The sequence below is a fragment of the Equus przewalskii genome, chromosome 25 (assembly GCF_037783145.1).
Source record: "Equus przewalskii isolate Varuska chromosome 25, EquPr2, whole genome shotgun sequence".
NCBI lineage: Eukaryota > Metazoa > Chordata > Mammalia > Perissodactyla > Equidae > Equus > Equus przewalskii.
Window position 1 is genome coordinate 1,375,016 of NC_091855.1, and position 14,336 is coordinate 1,389,351.

Sequence of the window (14,336 nt, forward strand, 5' to 3'; positions counted from 1 at the left end):
CTTCTAAGGTCACCCTCCCACCCTCCACAATTAGCCCGGAGATTTACCAGGGGTTCTGGCACCAACTTTACCCAGCAAGCTGAGCGCAGCGCTGTTTGTGGTTATACGCTAAGTGATTCCGCAACTATGCTATCTTTAGAGTCTTGTCTCATCCCACACAAAGCTCTTTTCAGACCCAGTTTGACATTCTGATATTGTACCGTGGCTCTGCAGGGTCAGAGAGTATAATGCGGCAATTCAGTATCTGTCTTACAGCAGAAAGGGGGTTCAGTGTTGAGTTAAAGGACAGGCTGATGACAAGGAGGGAGAAGCAACGTTCAGTGGATTCTGCCACTTTGCTCTGGTAGGAGTGAAACATCTCACCCTGAAAGATGGCTCCAGAGCACAGGAATTCTTTTCTGTTGCTGTTGAGCTTTTCAGTATCGGGACCGCTGACCTAAGCTGGTGGGCGTGGCTATAGGAGAGGCTCTTCCTTGTGGGTCCCTCCCTTGGTGTACTGTTTTCTGACATGTCAACCAAAGCAGGATTCATTGAAGTCAGCTTAAGTCGTAGAAAAGGCTGCTTAAGCTGTTGAATCTTAAGATTTTGGTGGTGTGCTTGGATGCTAAAATCTATGGCAGACTTTTCCAAATTTTATCGTCTATTCTTGTTTTCTTTGACTAGCTCTGTACCTGGTCCAGTTTCAAAAAGCTATTTGTGGCCATCCTGGATGTGAGAATAACAGAGCACTAAGAAAAGCGGGAGATTGGGTTTACTCCATGGATTATTTCATATCTAGAGTAGCCTTTCATTTCAGAGCTATTTTAACGCTGGGTCCTTACTCAGAGAGCAAACTGGAGGGTAGGACCTTGAAAAACAGTAAGTCCTTGTAGACGCGATTGACATGTCAACTATTTACCTTCTAGCGAAAAAAGAAATGATAGCTGTAATTTGTCCCTTGCTGATTAACATGTCATTTCTCACTATTATTGACCAACAGCAGCAACGATAATAAATCCCACTTCTTACCATGTTTTTCAGGCGTGGGAAACTTGCATTAAACAAAACTTTCTTCCAAGCCGACTGTCCCACCCTAGACAATTTGAAGAGGTGAGAATACCTATGTTAGCTGCATTTTACTAATCCCAAAATTGTGATTATTTGCTTGGGGAAGATTGAGAGGAAGTTTGTCTTTGCACCATTGGTGGAGATCTTGTTTGCTAAGCAATTTAGTATCACCGAGGAGGTGGAGTCATATCGTGGAGAAGTGTTTGCCGGATATCAGGACATTGGGCGCTGGTTTCATTCTGCTACTCACCAGTTGCGTGCTCCTGGCTAAGGGATCTCTTCAGGCTAAATCCCCTCATCTGGAAAGTGGTTGGCATAATGACTTCTGGAGTCTCTTCCAGGCTGAGAATTCTATAATCTGCCTTCAGAAGATGAGTCATTTTTGAGATACTTAGAACATATAGATGTCTAACCAATTAATCTTGTATCTGCGTTTAAATAGGCTTTGAAATATTATGTGAGCAGTTGAAATATATCCTTTACTATTTATGAATCTATTTATATCTTTTCATTCATCTGCCCACTCACATACACACACGCGTTAGGTGATGAAGTACGTACATTTGGCCATTCTTCAGCAGTGGTGCCAAAAGTGTTTCAGAAAGAATTTGATATTTGATATATGAAAAACCTGATCAAAATGATCATCCTGTGAAAAATTAGCATTATTAGATTTCCTTACACTTATTTTAGGGGTTAATATTGTATATATTAGAGGTAGTTGTCCTGTAACCTTTCAGTTTTTAGGGCTTCTACAGGTCTTAATTTGGAGAGTATACCTCTGTCTTGAGTTCTGTCTGTCTCTAGATCTCTGGCTACAGCCCCCATCCCCCGTTCATTCAACACTTACCTGCCAGACACCTACTGAGCACTGTCGGCACACTGAGTCCTCAGATCAATTTTAGGAGATAATGTGATAGATTTGGGGACTGCTGTCGCCCCCTCAGAATCCGCCCTGCCCTTTTCCTTTATGTTTGGTCCTGACTCTTGGATCCATCCCTCTGGCCAAAGTGACTGGTGGCATGTGAACAAATACGGTCCCATGTGAGGAAAGTCAGGATTTTTGTTAGATGCCTAGGCAAGAGACACCTCCATTTATTGAATATAAATGAGAAAACATGAAATTCCAGAAGCTTCTGGCAGTCATCTTGTCATCACAGTGCAGTCAGCCTTGGAATGATGAGCATGCTCCAAAGAACAGAGCAGACAATGGCAAGCAGCTGGGCATTCTGGGAAATTGTTAAGCCCCTGAAGCCTTCCTACCACTGGACTTTTCAGTCATATAAGGCATTGTTTCCTCATTTATTTGGGTTTTGTTATTTATCACCAAAGTCACCTTAACTGACACAGGCAAACAGTCTCTCCATTTTACTGAAGAAGAAGCTAAAGCTCAGAAGAGTTGCGAAAGACTAGATACACCGATCCTTTGAACACGCTCAAGGTCACACAGGGAGTGAGGGCGAGCTGGGGTTGGAACCCAGGCCGTCTACCTCTGGAGCCCATGCACTTAACTGCTACACTATTTTTCCTCTTCAAGAAAATTATTGTATAATTCAGACATCAGCCATTGAACATTGGTTTACTCTCTGCCTGGAGACTAAATCTAGAATTTAAAAGTGAAGCCAGGCAGTATATGAGAAAGAATGAGACTTGGGTTGTATGGGATAGGGGCTAGTGTTTCCTCCTGTCCAAAGCTCTTTTTCCCCGCTTTTCTGCTAACAACCACACACCCCCAACACTCTCCCTGAACCACCTGCCCTTGGCCACGTGGCTCAGCTACCTGGTCAGATTCCTGTCCCCCAACGCCCTCAGGAATCTGCATCTCTCTACAGGCAGAGAGCGAATGGAGCAGTCACTGGTGGGACGTACCTCAGAGGAGAACCTCGAACTCCTGCAGGAGGTGCCAGGCATCTGTTCTTCCTGAGGTCTGCTTGTTCGTCAGTTCTTATGATTCTGTGAGCTCTTGCCGCATCCTCCCCTGAAAGCTCTTTTGGTCTTAAGTTAGCCAGACTTGGTTTCAGTTGCTTATAACAAAACGTCCTCAGTTTATACATATGGCAATATTCAAGGCTCGGTTCTGAAGGCCACCTATACATTTGGTATTTGGATAATTGGTGGACTGAAGGAGCATGCAGTTATTTCTGCTTACCAACAAGAAGATGGCTTCAGATGGTCAGGGTAGCGTGCCTAGCCTCAGGAATTTCCATTTTAGCAACAGTTGAAAGGATTCTTTTAAGGAATTGTGAAAAGTGTCAATTTGTTGAAAAGATACCAAATTACAATGAGTGAATTGTATACTTTATACTTAATTAACGTAGGTGTACCATAACTAATTACAGCGTTAGGAATATTCTTATTTAATTACCCACCCCAATCCCCACTCCATCAAGCACTGGTCAAATCTTCCTGCGGGTTGGAGACAAGGAACTCGAATCTTCCTCTTGATTTTTTCCTCACATTGCTCTCTCCTTGAGCTTCATGGTCAAAGACATCAATGATTCCTCTGCTTTCTGCTCTCAAAATGCTTGGAGGGGCCATTTATCATTTATCACTTGCCTGGAGTTTGGGACCAAAAGAACTCTTTCTGGGAAAGTATCGCTGTGTATGCCGAGCTCCCGGAAAGCAGCAGGGTTCTTCCTCTGTGATACTTTCGGCCTAACCGCTCCCCCTTTTATTTTGTATTCCTCCCTTTCCCCAAACCTAGGGCTCCTGTCAACTTGCCCTCCTCTTTCTCAGCTGCCCACAGCGTGATCTATTGATGCGCAGTTCTCGAGTCTGTTCTGAGAAGGTCAGGAAGAGCAGCGATAGCATCGGCTGCCCCACGGACGAGGAAGGCACTGTGGCAGACAGTGAGCGGCCTCCACGCGAGACCCCGACCCTGCGCCTTCTCATGCACAGACTGCTTTCCTGTCTTTCTTCTGTCTGGTTTAACCTCCCACTCCCACAGAGGGCTTCTTTCAGGAAGGTTGGTGTCCTTTACTGCCATCTAGTTTCAGTAAGGGGCCACCCTCTTCCCCCAGACAGATTTTAACAACTTCACATCTCAGAGCGGAGGGATTGGAATTTGTTTTTCTCTTTCAGAAGGTCTCTTTATTTCTACATAAATTCTTGGCTGCAGTGGCGCGGCTCAGCTAAGCTTCCCCCAGCAGCGTTCATGCTCCAAGTTGGATGGACAATTCCTGTCTTACCAACGCCGGGCAGCAGTAAGTGAACAAACCGTTCTCTAGTACGAACACTCGGCGGGACAGTTTCCTGTAACACGCACTACTAGTCTCATGTAAAAGAGCTAAATTCTCTTTTTATTTAAGGAGGTTAATAAATGAGATCTAAAATTGAAATACCAAGAAATATTAGTATGATCACATTAGTTAGAAATATGGAGGTAACTCATAAATAATAGCCCAAAGAGCTGAAAATGTTTGCTTCTGAAGAGTTATTTTTAAATGTCTGTTGAATTATTTTAGTTTTTAAACATAACTTTATAGCTGAAGAAAATGAACTTTCTTTTTTTAAAGATTGGCCCCTGAGCTAACAACTGTTGCCAATCTTCTTCATTTTTTTCTTTTTCTTCCTCTTCTCCCCAAAGCCCCCCAGTACATAGTTGTGTATTTTTAGTTGTGGGTCCTCCTAGTTGTGGCATGTGGGATGCCGCCTCACCGTGGCCTGACGAGTGGTGCCATGTCCGCGCCCAGGATCCGAACCAGCGAAACCCTGGGCAGCGGAAGCGGAGCGCGAGAACTTGACCACTTGGCCACGGGGCCAGGCCCCAAAATGAACTTTCTTAAAAAACAGCATCCTTCTTTCCTCTAATGGATGCAAAATTGGCTCTGTCTCCATGGATTGTGTCTGTGGTCTCAAACTGCTAACTTTTTTTTTCTTAAAGATTGGCACCTGAGCTAACAACTGTTGCCAGTCTCTTTTTTTCCCCCTGCTTTTTCTCCCAAATCCCCCCAGTACATAGTTGTATATTTTTAGTTGTGGGTCCTTCTAGTTGTGGCATGTGGGATGCCGCCTCCGCGTGGCCTGACAAGCGGTGCCATGTCGGCGCCCAGGATCCGAACCGGCGGGACCCCGGGTCGCCAAAGCGGAGCGCGCGGACTTAACCACTCAGCCACAGGGCCGGCCCCCTTAACTTCTTTTTGTTTGTTTGGCTCTCGTCCTTTCATGTTAGGAGCTTTCCTCAACCGTCTGGTGATCCATGGCTATTAGCTCCTATTAAAGTGTGGGACACTGAATGTAAAAAAAATGCTGATTGCAAGCTCTGTGTGTGTGGGAAGGGGTCACTGTAAGGCAGTCTGAACTGTTGAGTAACTGTAATGGGCTTCTTCATTAGGGTCCTCAGAAGGACAATATCTGTAGGTTTTCTCCCCTTAGGCTGGTCTTCTTCCAATGTGACTATGCCCTCTCTCATCAAGAGGTGAGTCTATTTCTCTACTCCACTGCATCTGATGGAGCCCGGGGCTGCTTTAACCAATAGAATGCAGTGGAAGTGATGCTGCCCCGGTACTGGGCTTGGTCTTTAACTAGTCTGCCAGCTTCTGCTTCCTGTGTCTTGGAAGCCACTCTATCCATGTAAGAAGGACAACTATCCTGGGGCCACTGTGCTATGAGAAGACCAAACCATGTGGAAGTTTCTGAAGAAGGAGACTGCCTCGGGCAGGGTTGGGGTAGGGGGAACAGAGAGAGCAAGAGAGAGAGAAGAGCGAGAGACAGAAGAGCGGGGCCAAGGACCACTTAGGTGCCAGAATGTGAGTGACGAAGCTCTCTTGGAAGTGGATCCTCCTACTGCAGCTGCTCCAGCTGATGCTACAAGGACCAGGGATGATCCAGCCAGCTGAGCCCTTCCTTAATTCCTGACCCATAAAACTGTGAGCAAAACAATATGGTTGTTTGAAACCATTAAGTTTGGGGTAGGTTTTAATGCAGCAGTAGAGAGTAGAAACTCTGCATTAACAGACTTTGATAAAATCCTTGTTTTCATGCTTGTGAAGACTCCTTCTTTAAGAGTTCCCAGGCATCTCCAGTTCTCGAGTCTTCTGTAGTCCAGAGCAGTTTCCTTCAGGATTCCCCCCCCACCCCCCCACCAGCTTTGGTTTTTCTCAGCCCTGCTAAGACAGTTCTCACTAGTCCATTTAATTACTGTAATTTCTCTTCCTTGTGGGTTTATATATTTTATTCCCTCTTTACTATCATTTTTGTGGCATTTGGCAGCCAGTGGAGGTAAATACACATTCAATCCGCCACATTTAACCAAACGTCTCCTACAAGCTTTACTGACTACTTAGAACGGCAATGATGATTTTGGGCTTTGGGCACAGAGAAATAATAGTTTTTGTGAGTCTTTTTGGCCCAGAGTTCCTCCATAAAAGGCAGGAACTAAGTAGGGCTGATTCAGGGACCAACCCTGATTCTGAGTCTGGTCAGGAACATTCCTGGGGGTGTGATGACTATGGGAACATACCAGGCTGGCTCTGGGAAACAGGCTTTTGTTGTCAAGAGAAGAAAGGACACACACACACATACACATGCTCCCTTATGTGTTTTCAGTTGGGTAAGTGCATGAAAATTCCCGAAGAAGAAAGCAGTATGGCGAGACTTTCTAGTGTCAAGATTTCTTACCATTCAAGTGTCACCTCACTAAAAGGGAGGGTGACATGGCACATGAAACAGTTTCCAGAGAAGAGAAGAAAAGTCATTCTTAGTTAAAAGAGGGAGAAAACAGAGAACCAAAGTAAAGTAGGATTTTTGGATCAGAGAAAAAGCTTAAAACACAAGCTCTGTCGCCTGGAGAGTTCCCAGATCCCAGGTGAGGATCTGAGACCTTCTCTGGCAATGACAGTCAGAGTTCTGAGAGGAAAAGAATGAATCAGACTTTTGTTATTGTAATAAATAGCCAAAGATCTGAAATTAGTCTCTCTCTCTCTTTTTTTTAAATACTTCAAAAAGTGAGGCTGAACCTTTCATTGAATTTACATCAGAAAGTGCTTGACACTGGCTGGTCAAATTACCCCACAATAGAGAACAAAGCCAACACTGAAGACATTCGCAAATTTCTCCTGATTTGACCCTAGTTTCTTCTTCAACATGGAAGCCCTTGGGCCCTAACTTGGACCAGAGCAATTTAAACCTAAGTATTAGGGTTTGAAGGTGTCATTTCGGAAGGGAAGAACAAGAGTTATAGATCACAAAACAAAGCTAAAAACAGAATTTCAGGGCAACAGTGAGGAGGAGAGATTGGGCCATCTGAGAGCTGGGAGAGGTGAGTGGGAAAAGCAACAGGGCACTTTTGGAGGAATGTTGGAAGAGCTCCAAGGGCAACAAGTGGCTTGAGGCAAGTTCATTAGGAAAGACTTGGGTGTGAGTATGGCCCAGGTCAGTTCCTCGGGGCTGTGCATACAAGACATGAGAGAGCCCAGGTCAAGGAGACTGTGGTGCATGGTTGATCCCAGGGTCATTAGAAAGGAAGCATTAGCTTCAAAGTACAAAGGAAGTTTATAGAGCCTAGACAATTCCCTAACTCCTGGGGAGTTCCAAGTTCAGTGGTGAGTAGGAACTTCTCTGGCAGTAAGATAAAAAACTCAAAGAGGAAAACACTAATCAAAAAACTATAGCCAAACTGCAGAGAAGCAGTCTGGGGCAGGGCTTAAGAACATGGACTCTGTGATCAGATATCCCGGGATTTTAGTCCTCGTTTCTCCCTGGCTAGTTACGTGATTATGGGCAAGTAACTTATTTTTTCTGAGCCTCAGCTTTATTATCTTTAAAAGTAGGAGAATAAAATGTATTTCATAGGATTATTCTGAAGATTCAATGACAAACTATTTGTTAAGTATTTAACAGGGGCCTGGTACATAGTAAATGGTGGCTGCTACCACCACCACTATCATCTTCATGGTAGCCGAGCTGAGGTACTGCCCACGAATGATTCATGAGTGTCTTCCACAAAGAACTTTCTGAGAAGAGGCTGCCCAAGCAGGGACTACATTTCCCAACCACTCTTGCACTCCAGTGGGACCATGTGACTCGTTTCTGGCCAATGGAATGCCAGGTGAAGTCATGTACATCACTTCTAGGCCTGGCCCATAACCACTTCCTGGCCTCACGCGTTTCCCCTCTGCAGACTGGATGTCAGTGGCCAGGGTGACCTTGGAAACCACGTGGTGAAGATGGCAGAGCCTTTGTTAGTCTGGCTCTTGAATGACCGCGTGGAACCCAGCTTTCAGGGTTTATCTGTTACAGATAGTGTGTTACCTTAACAGCACAAATAGTATCATTGTGGTTCAGGATTGCTGTAGCCTGGTCAAGTCTGAGGTCGAGAACAAGCCTTGGAGAAACCAGCCAGGAAGAATCTTACTTGACTGGTGACCAAGATGGCAAAGACAGGGGCTGTGGCTCAGATTGGAAGACAAACTGTAGCTGATCTGTGTGCTTGTAAATCACTCATCACATTCAGTGTTGCATCACGAAATTCCTTTACATTTTGTCCTAAAGCTGCTGATTGGACATTTTTTCATGAATCTGTCACTATAGACAAACTCCAGAGAAGGGTGGTGAGGGAGACGCTGTGGCACTTGTAGGAGAAGCCCGTTTCTTTGGGTGTTGGGCACTCATCATTAGTGAGTAACGGCAGCAGGCCTTCGAGTTTCGTACTCCTCCTTGGCTGGTTTAACCCTGCGGCACTGCAAGTCTTTCTGCTACTCTGACGAGGCTTCAGGTTCTCTCAAAAATTGAGTGACTTTTACAAACTGTTGAGTGTGCAGACGCCTTATCTAGAATCTAGCCAGGTCAGGTTATTTCAAGGAAAACTCAGTGTCTGGGAAGGCCAAGCCATTCAAAGTAATGTATTGCTTGTTCCTCTCTTGTTATTTGTAATAGCTGTTCTCTCCTCATTACTCGCTCAGAAAAAAACCCCAAAACACCAAAAGTAGAGGCCAGTTCATAGAGTCAAGTGCCCAATTATCCTCTTGGGTAGTCTGATCTATGTAGCATAAAAAACTGAAATTGTTCTCTAGGTGGGAGTGGGTGGCATTCCCCAGCTTTCATTTGAGGAATGGTGGCGAGGATGTGGTAAGACAGGGAATGCCTGAAACTATGCCAAAGAATTGTGGCTGGCTGGGAGGACTGGAGTGTTTTCAGACTCAATTGTTACTTGTTCCTCATCTTCCCATCACTGACCCCAAATCTTCTCAACCTTTTTGTTCCATCCTTGGCCTTGTGTGATGCCGGTCTGAACGGCAAAGCCATAGAGCTGGGTGAGAGGAAAACATTGGCATGGGAATCTTGCATACGGTCTCCCATTAGCTGGGCCTGAGCTTAGTCAACTAGAAGAGGGCAGAGTGTCCCAAGAGCAGTGGTCAGGGTCTTGGAAGAGCAAAGAATCAGGAAATGGGCCCGTGACGCCCTGACTCAAGACTCCTGAGACATGAATGTCAGAAAAGCCAACTGTATTGTTTGATCCAAAGGGAAGACAGGTGTTATTTTAGACCTGCAAGTCCTGCACCACTGTCTCAGCCAGAACCTGAACCTTCCACTGGGCTGGGGTTGGGAGCCAGTGATTTTAGGCGCCTGGTAGAAGAAAACTCATTTTAAACCCTTTTCTCTCATTTATCTTATTTTCTCAAGGCCTTTATTAATGCAGCCTTCACTTACGGACTCCGAGGGAGATGGTGAGCAAGAAAACCCCTTTTAGTTGTTTTAGAAAACAATTATTTGGGAACTCTTTTGATTTACATGACCAAGAAGAAGGTAAAAAGTACCAGGGGCTATTCAGGGATTAACCATAAGTGCAAGACACTTAAATGCTGCCATGTGTCATAGTTGAACAACAATAACACAATGGTGCTATTTGGCTGTCTTCTCTCTGATGAGCCATAGTGACTCAGTGTGAGGCTCGCAGCCTGGCAGCTCCAAGCAGTCAAGGTAGCTGACTCCGTGTGGAAGGCAGAATTCTAAGATGAGCCCTAATGCCTCCCACTTTTGTATAATGTCCTCCCCTTGAGTGTGGAGAGACCTGTGAATATGATGGGATACACTCATGATTAGGTTTCTAATCAGTTGACTTTGAATCAATCAAAATGGAGATTATCCTGTGTGGGTTTGATCTAATCAGGTGCACCCTTGAAAGAAGATAAAGCGTCAGAGAGCTTCTCCTGATGGATGGGAAGAAGCAGGTTGTGAACTACGTATAGAGGGCCACCTGGTTAGGACCTAGAGAACATCCTGGAGAGCAGCCTCTAGTAGCTGAGAGGGACCTCTGGCCAACAGCTGGCAAGAAAGTGGGGAACTTCCTCCCAACAACCTGGATGAGTTTGGAAGAGGACTTTGAGCTCCAGATGAGAATGGGGACCCAGTCACACCTTGAATTCAGCCTTGCAAAACCTTGAGCAGAGAACCCAGTTACACTGTGCCCAGACCTCTGACTCACAGAAACTATGAGGTAATAAACGGGTATTGTTTTAAGCCAACAAGTTAGTGGTAATTTGTTATGCAGCAATAGAAAACTAATGTACTCTGTTCTCAGCATACCTTTTTTTTTTTAAAAGTCTGGAATGTCAGCATTTTATTTTTATAGGGTTATAGGTCATTTCACTGTCAATTCTCACTTTGTGACATAACAAAAAGATGATATTCTTTAAAAAGAGAATATCTTGTTTATCTTTGAAGAACCACCAAAGTTCTTCATTTCTCATTTAATTACTCACTATATAGATAATTTGGGAATATATATCCATGTATATCTATATTAATCTCTATGTATTCCTTCTGTGTGTATCTACACACACATACTCACACACAAGGAGTTGCCGTGTGCAGTTGTTGGGCTCTGGCTAAGCAAGTCTGAAGGGCAGCCAGTCAGCAAGGGAACATGACAGCAGGCTGAACACCAGTGGGCATGGACTAGCTTTGTGTCCACAGGCAGCCGTCGGGAAGGAGGAGAAAAGGGGAAAGGGAGAACAATTGCAGCCCAGACGCTGTTTGTATCAGGGCAAACTTAAGCCCTCATTTTAAAAACATTAATAAAAGTAGCATTATAGAGCATTTTAGGTTCACATCAAAATTGAGCAGAAAGTACAGAGTTCCCATGTACCCCCTGTCTCCACACATGCAAAACCTCCCCCACTATCAACATCCCCCACCAGAGCAATACATTTGTTAAAATCAATGCACCTGCGTTCACGCGTCACTATCATTCAAAGTCCACAGTTCACATTTGGGGTCACTCTTGCTGTTGTACATTCTATGGGTTTGGACTATTGTATAATGACATGTTCCTACCATTGTGATATTGTGTAGAATAGTTTCACTGCCTTCAAAATCCTCTGTCCTCTGCCTAGGCATCACTCCCTCCCCTGCAGCCCCTGGCAACCACTGATCATTTTACTGTCTCCATAGTTTTCTAGAATATCACACAGTTAGATTCATGCTGTATATATAGCCTTTTCAAACTGGTTTCTTTTACTTAGTAATATCCTAAGCCCTCTTTTAAGAGCCTGTCAACTGATTAAGTCGGGCCCTCCCAGGATATTCTCCTGTTTGATAAACTTCAAGCCAACTGATTAAGGACTTTAATCACACTTGCAAAATTCCTTCGCAGCAGCACTTATTTTAGTGTTTGAGTGAATAACTAGAAAAGGTGTGTACAGGCTGCAAAATGGCCCTGCTTCCCTTCCGTCCTCCAGCTCTCACGAGAGACTATCCCTTGTAGCCCACCCCACCAGAAACATACCAGAAAGGGACTTCTGGGACTGGAGCTCAGCTTAGCCAAGTTCACACATCATCACACACATACATCTATGACAATTTCTCCAGCTACCAATCTATCATTCTCTCTCTATCTCTATCAAAATTTATTGGTTCATACCTATACTTCCACTTCCAATTTTAGCCTTCTTCTTTTTCATATTTTAAAATTCCTCCACAGACAGTAAGAAATATGGTTCATATTACCCTCAATATGTTTATTTGCTCAATCAATTAACTTATCTGATTAATGTAACCAATCTTCACACATTCCATTCACTTCCACTTGCCCTGTCCTCCTCATTCTTGCTTCCTATGCTGTTGGGCAAGGTGCTGCTCTCCTCACTGCCTCTTCCTTGGATGGTGAAATCTTTGCACACAGAAGAGAAGGAGAAGAAATGAAAGATGGAATGGGAAGAAAAGATGGGAAAGGAAGGAAAATGTTAGTTTCGAAATATTTTAAAGTTCTTTTCTTTTTCACATTTCTTGTGTTTGATCTCACCCTTATTCAACCAGAGGCATCCATTGCCTTAACGAAAACTCGGATTATTAAAACAGGAATGCAAAGGGGAAAAAACAGTCCATATTCAGCCTCTGACTTCCAATATCAGAAGTTTTGAGTCCATAGCAACACAGGTCTTTAAACCTTAGCTTTATCAGGAGGGCAGTGTTTTCTAAATTTCAAATACTCCCTTTGAAAGTAAGAGCTCAGCTTGGTGGACTATGTTGAAGTGTCGAGGAGACAGTTGCTATCTTATAAGGGATGGTCCCACTAAACAGGAAGAGAAAGTGGAAAGCCCTCCTCTATAGGGAGGGAGGAGCTGTAAAAATGGAGAAGGGGTGGGGACGCTGCCCGAGGCCTCAGCCTGGGCTGGGAGGTGTTGGAAAGCAGCAGAAACATCAGAAAGTTGAGGGACTAGCTAGTAGCAGAGGTTACCTGTGCCCTGCTTCCCATTTGTAACTTTAAGAGGAGACCGCCTTTTAGGGTCCCCCCTGCATCTTCATAGGCAAGGGCAGTAATAGTGGTATGGCATGCTTAGGCAGAAGAAGACCTGAGGCTGAGCCCCTTGTTATCTATGGTTTAGGTGTGGGCGCGTTAGGGGTACAGATGTTCTTATTTCTCCCGTTGTGCCCCTGTCCCTCTGCGAGGCACATGGGAAGTAACTGAAAGTGCTTGCTAGGAACCCTGCCGACTGGACGACTGAAGCAAAGGAAGACGGGACTGTGTAGGTGAGGACAGCAGGTGTCCTTCCTGTGGTGGGGACTGAGTGAGAGTGGTAGTCACGAATCAGCGAAGCCATGGCCCCAGGGAGAGCTGACGGGGGCCTGTGAGCACGCCAGGAGCAATCACCACCTGCTGCTTGTGCGGAGTGAGAGTCCAGGCCCGAGGCACTGCGGCTGAGGCCTGCACAGCAGCCAGAGTGCAGACAGAGACAGGGCCAGAGACATGCGGACTCAGACACCTCGAGCAGAGGACAGTGTGCACATCAGGAATTCTTCTTCAGCACCAGAAGGATACTCAAGCCTAGCCCTGCACCGAGATAACATCTTGATGTGGACGGGCCAGGGTGAGGGAAATCCTCCTAAGGCATAGGAAATCACTCTGTTAGGGGGTTTAGGCTTGGAAAAGCTATTGAGCCAAAAGGGATTGAGTTGGCCAGACAGTCTTTTAAATGAAAGATTAAATTGCCTTTAATGGGTAATTTAAAAAATCCACTCTTTGCTGTCTCCTTTCCCCAATACCACCACCGTTCCACCCCCATCCCCAAGGAATCAGGAAATGGCATTGCAGAAGCAGTTTGAGATTGGGACTGGAAAAGAAAGGAAGGTACTTTCAGTTGTAGTGTGTATATTTGGGCCCCAACACATTGCTGAACAGCCCCATACCCCTCGCCTGGCTTGGGCACTGAGCACCGCATGAATACCGTGTTGTTCTGGGCTGGAACCACACACTTAAGCCCACCAACTGGAATTCTTTTGGCTTGGCTTTTGTTGAGTCAGCAAATTACTTAGGAGTGGATGATCCATTGTCAAAGAGATGATTCTTGCAGGGAATGCACGTCTGGCAAACACAGCCCTCAATTTGCAGATTGTTGCGGTACCTGTGGTAACGAGGACTCTGTATCTTTTTCCAATTTAAGAAAATCTTTGTAGTTCTCTGTGATGAGACGTGTAGTTCTTGAACCCAAATGAACTGATAGAATTCGAAGAGCGTGCTGCATATTCCTGTCGTGCTGGTGGGTGCTTCGTACTACATTGCTCTCGAGTTTTCAAGGTGAACTTGACACCTTGGGCTTATCCGTAAAGTTGCTTTACATACCAGAGAACTTTTCCTAAGATACGTGAAAGTTTTGGTAACTTCCTAGTTGCTCCTACATGACAATTTCCATGCGCAAAATCTGAAACCGTTCCTCCAAGCGTAGTACCTTAAGCCAGTGTCCACATCTTGTGGTGGTTTGGAAAGAACACTGTCTTTCCATGAGCATCTAGGTCAGTTCAATGGACATTTCCTTATCATTCCAAAAATTGCAGAGGGCAGGGGTTTTGTG

General features: G+C 45.0%; 1 long non-coding RNA gene across 1 annotated transcript; it reads left to right on the plus strand.

The window, feature by feature from the left end:
• Window positions 1-207: 207 nt before the first annotated feature.
• Window positions 208-4,395, plus strand: LOC139079398 (uncharacterized). Its single transcript, XR_011533009.1, has 5 exons — window positions 208-343; window positions 1,021-1,089; window positions 2,880-2,972; window positions 3,752-4,012; window positions 4,129-4,395. It is a non-coding gene; the product is annotated as an uncharacterized lncRNA (long non-coding RNA).
• Window positions 4,396-14,336: the final 9,941 nt, after the last annotated feature.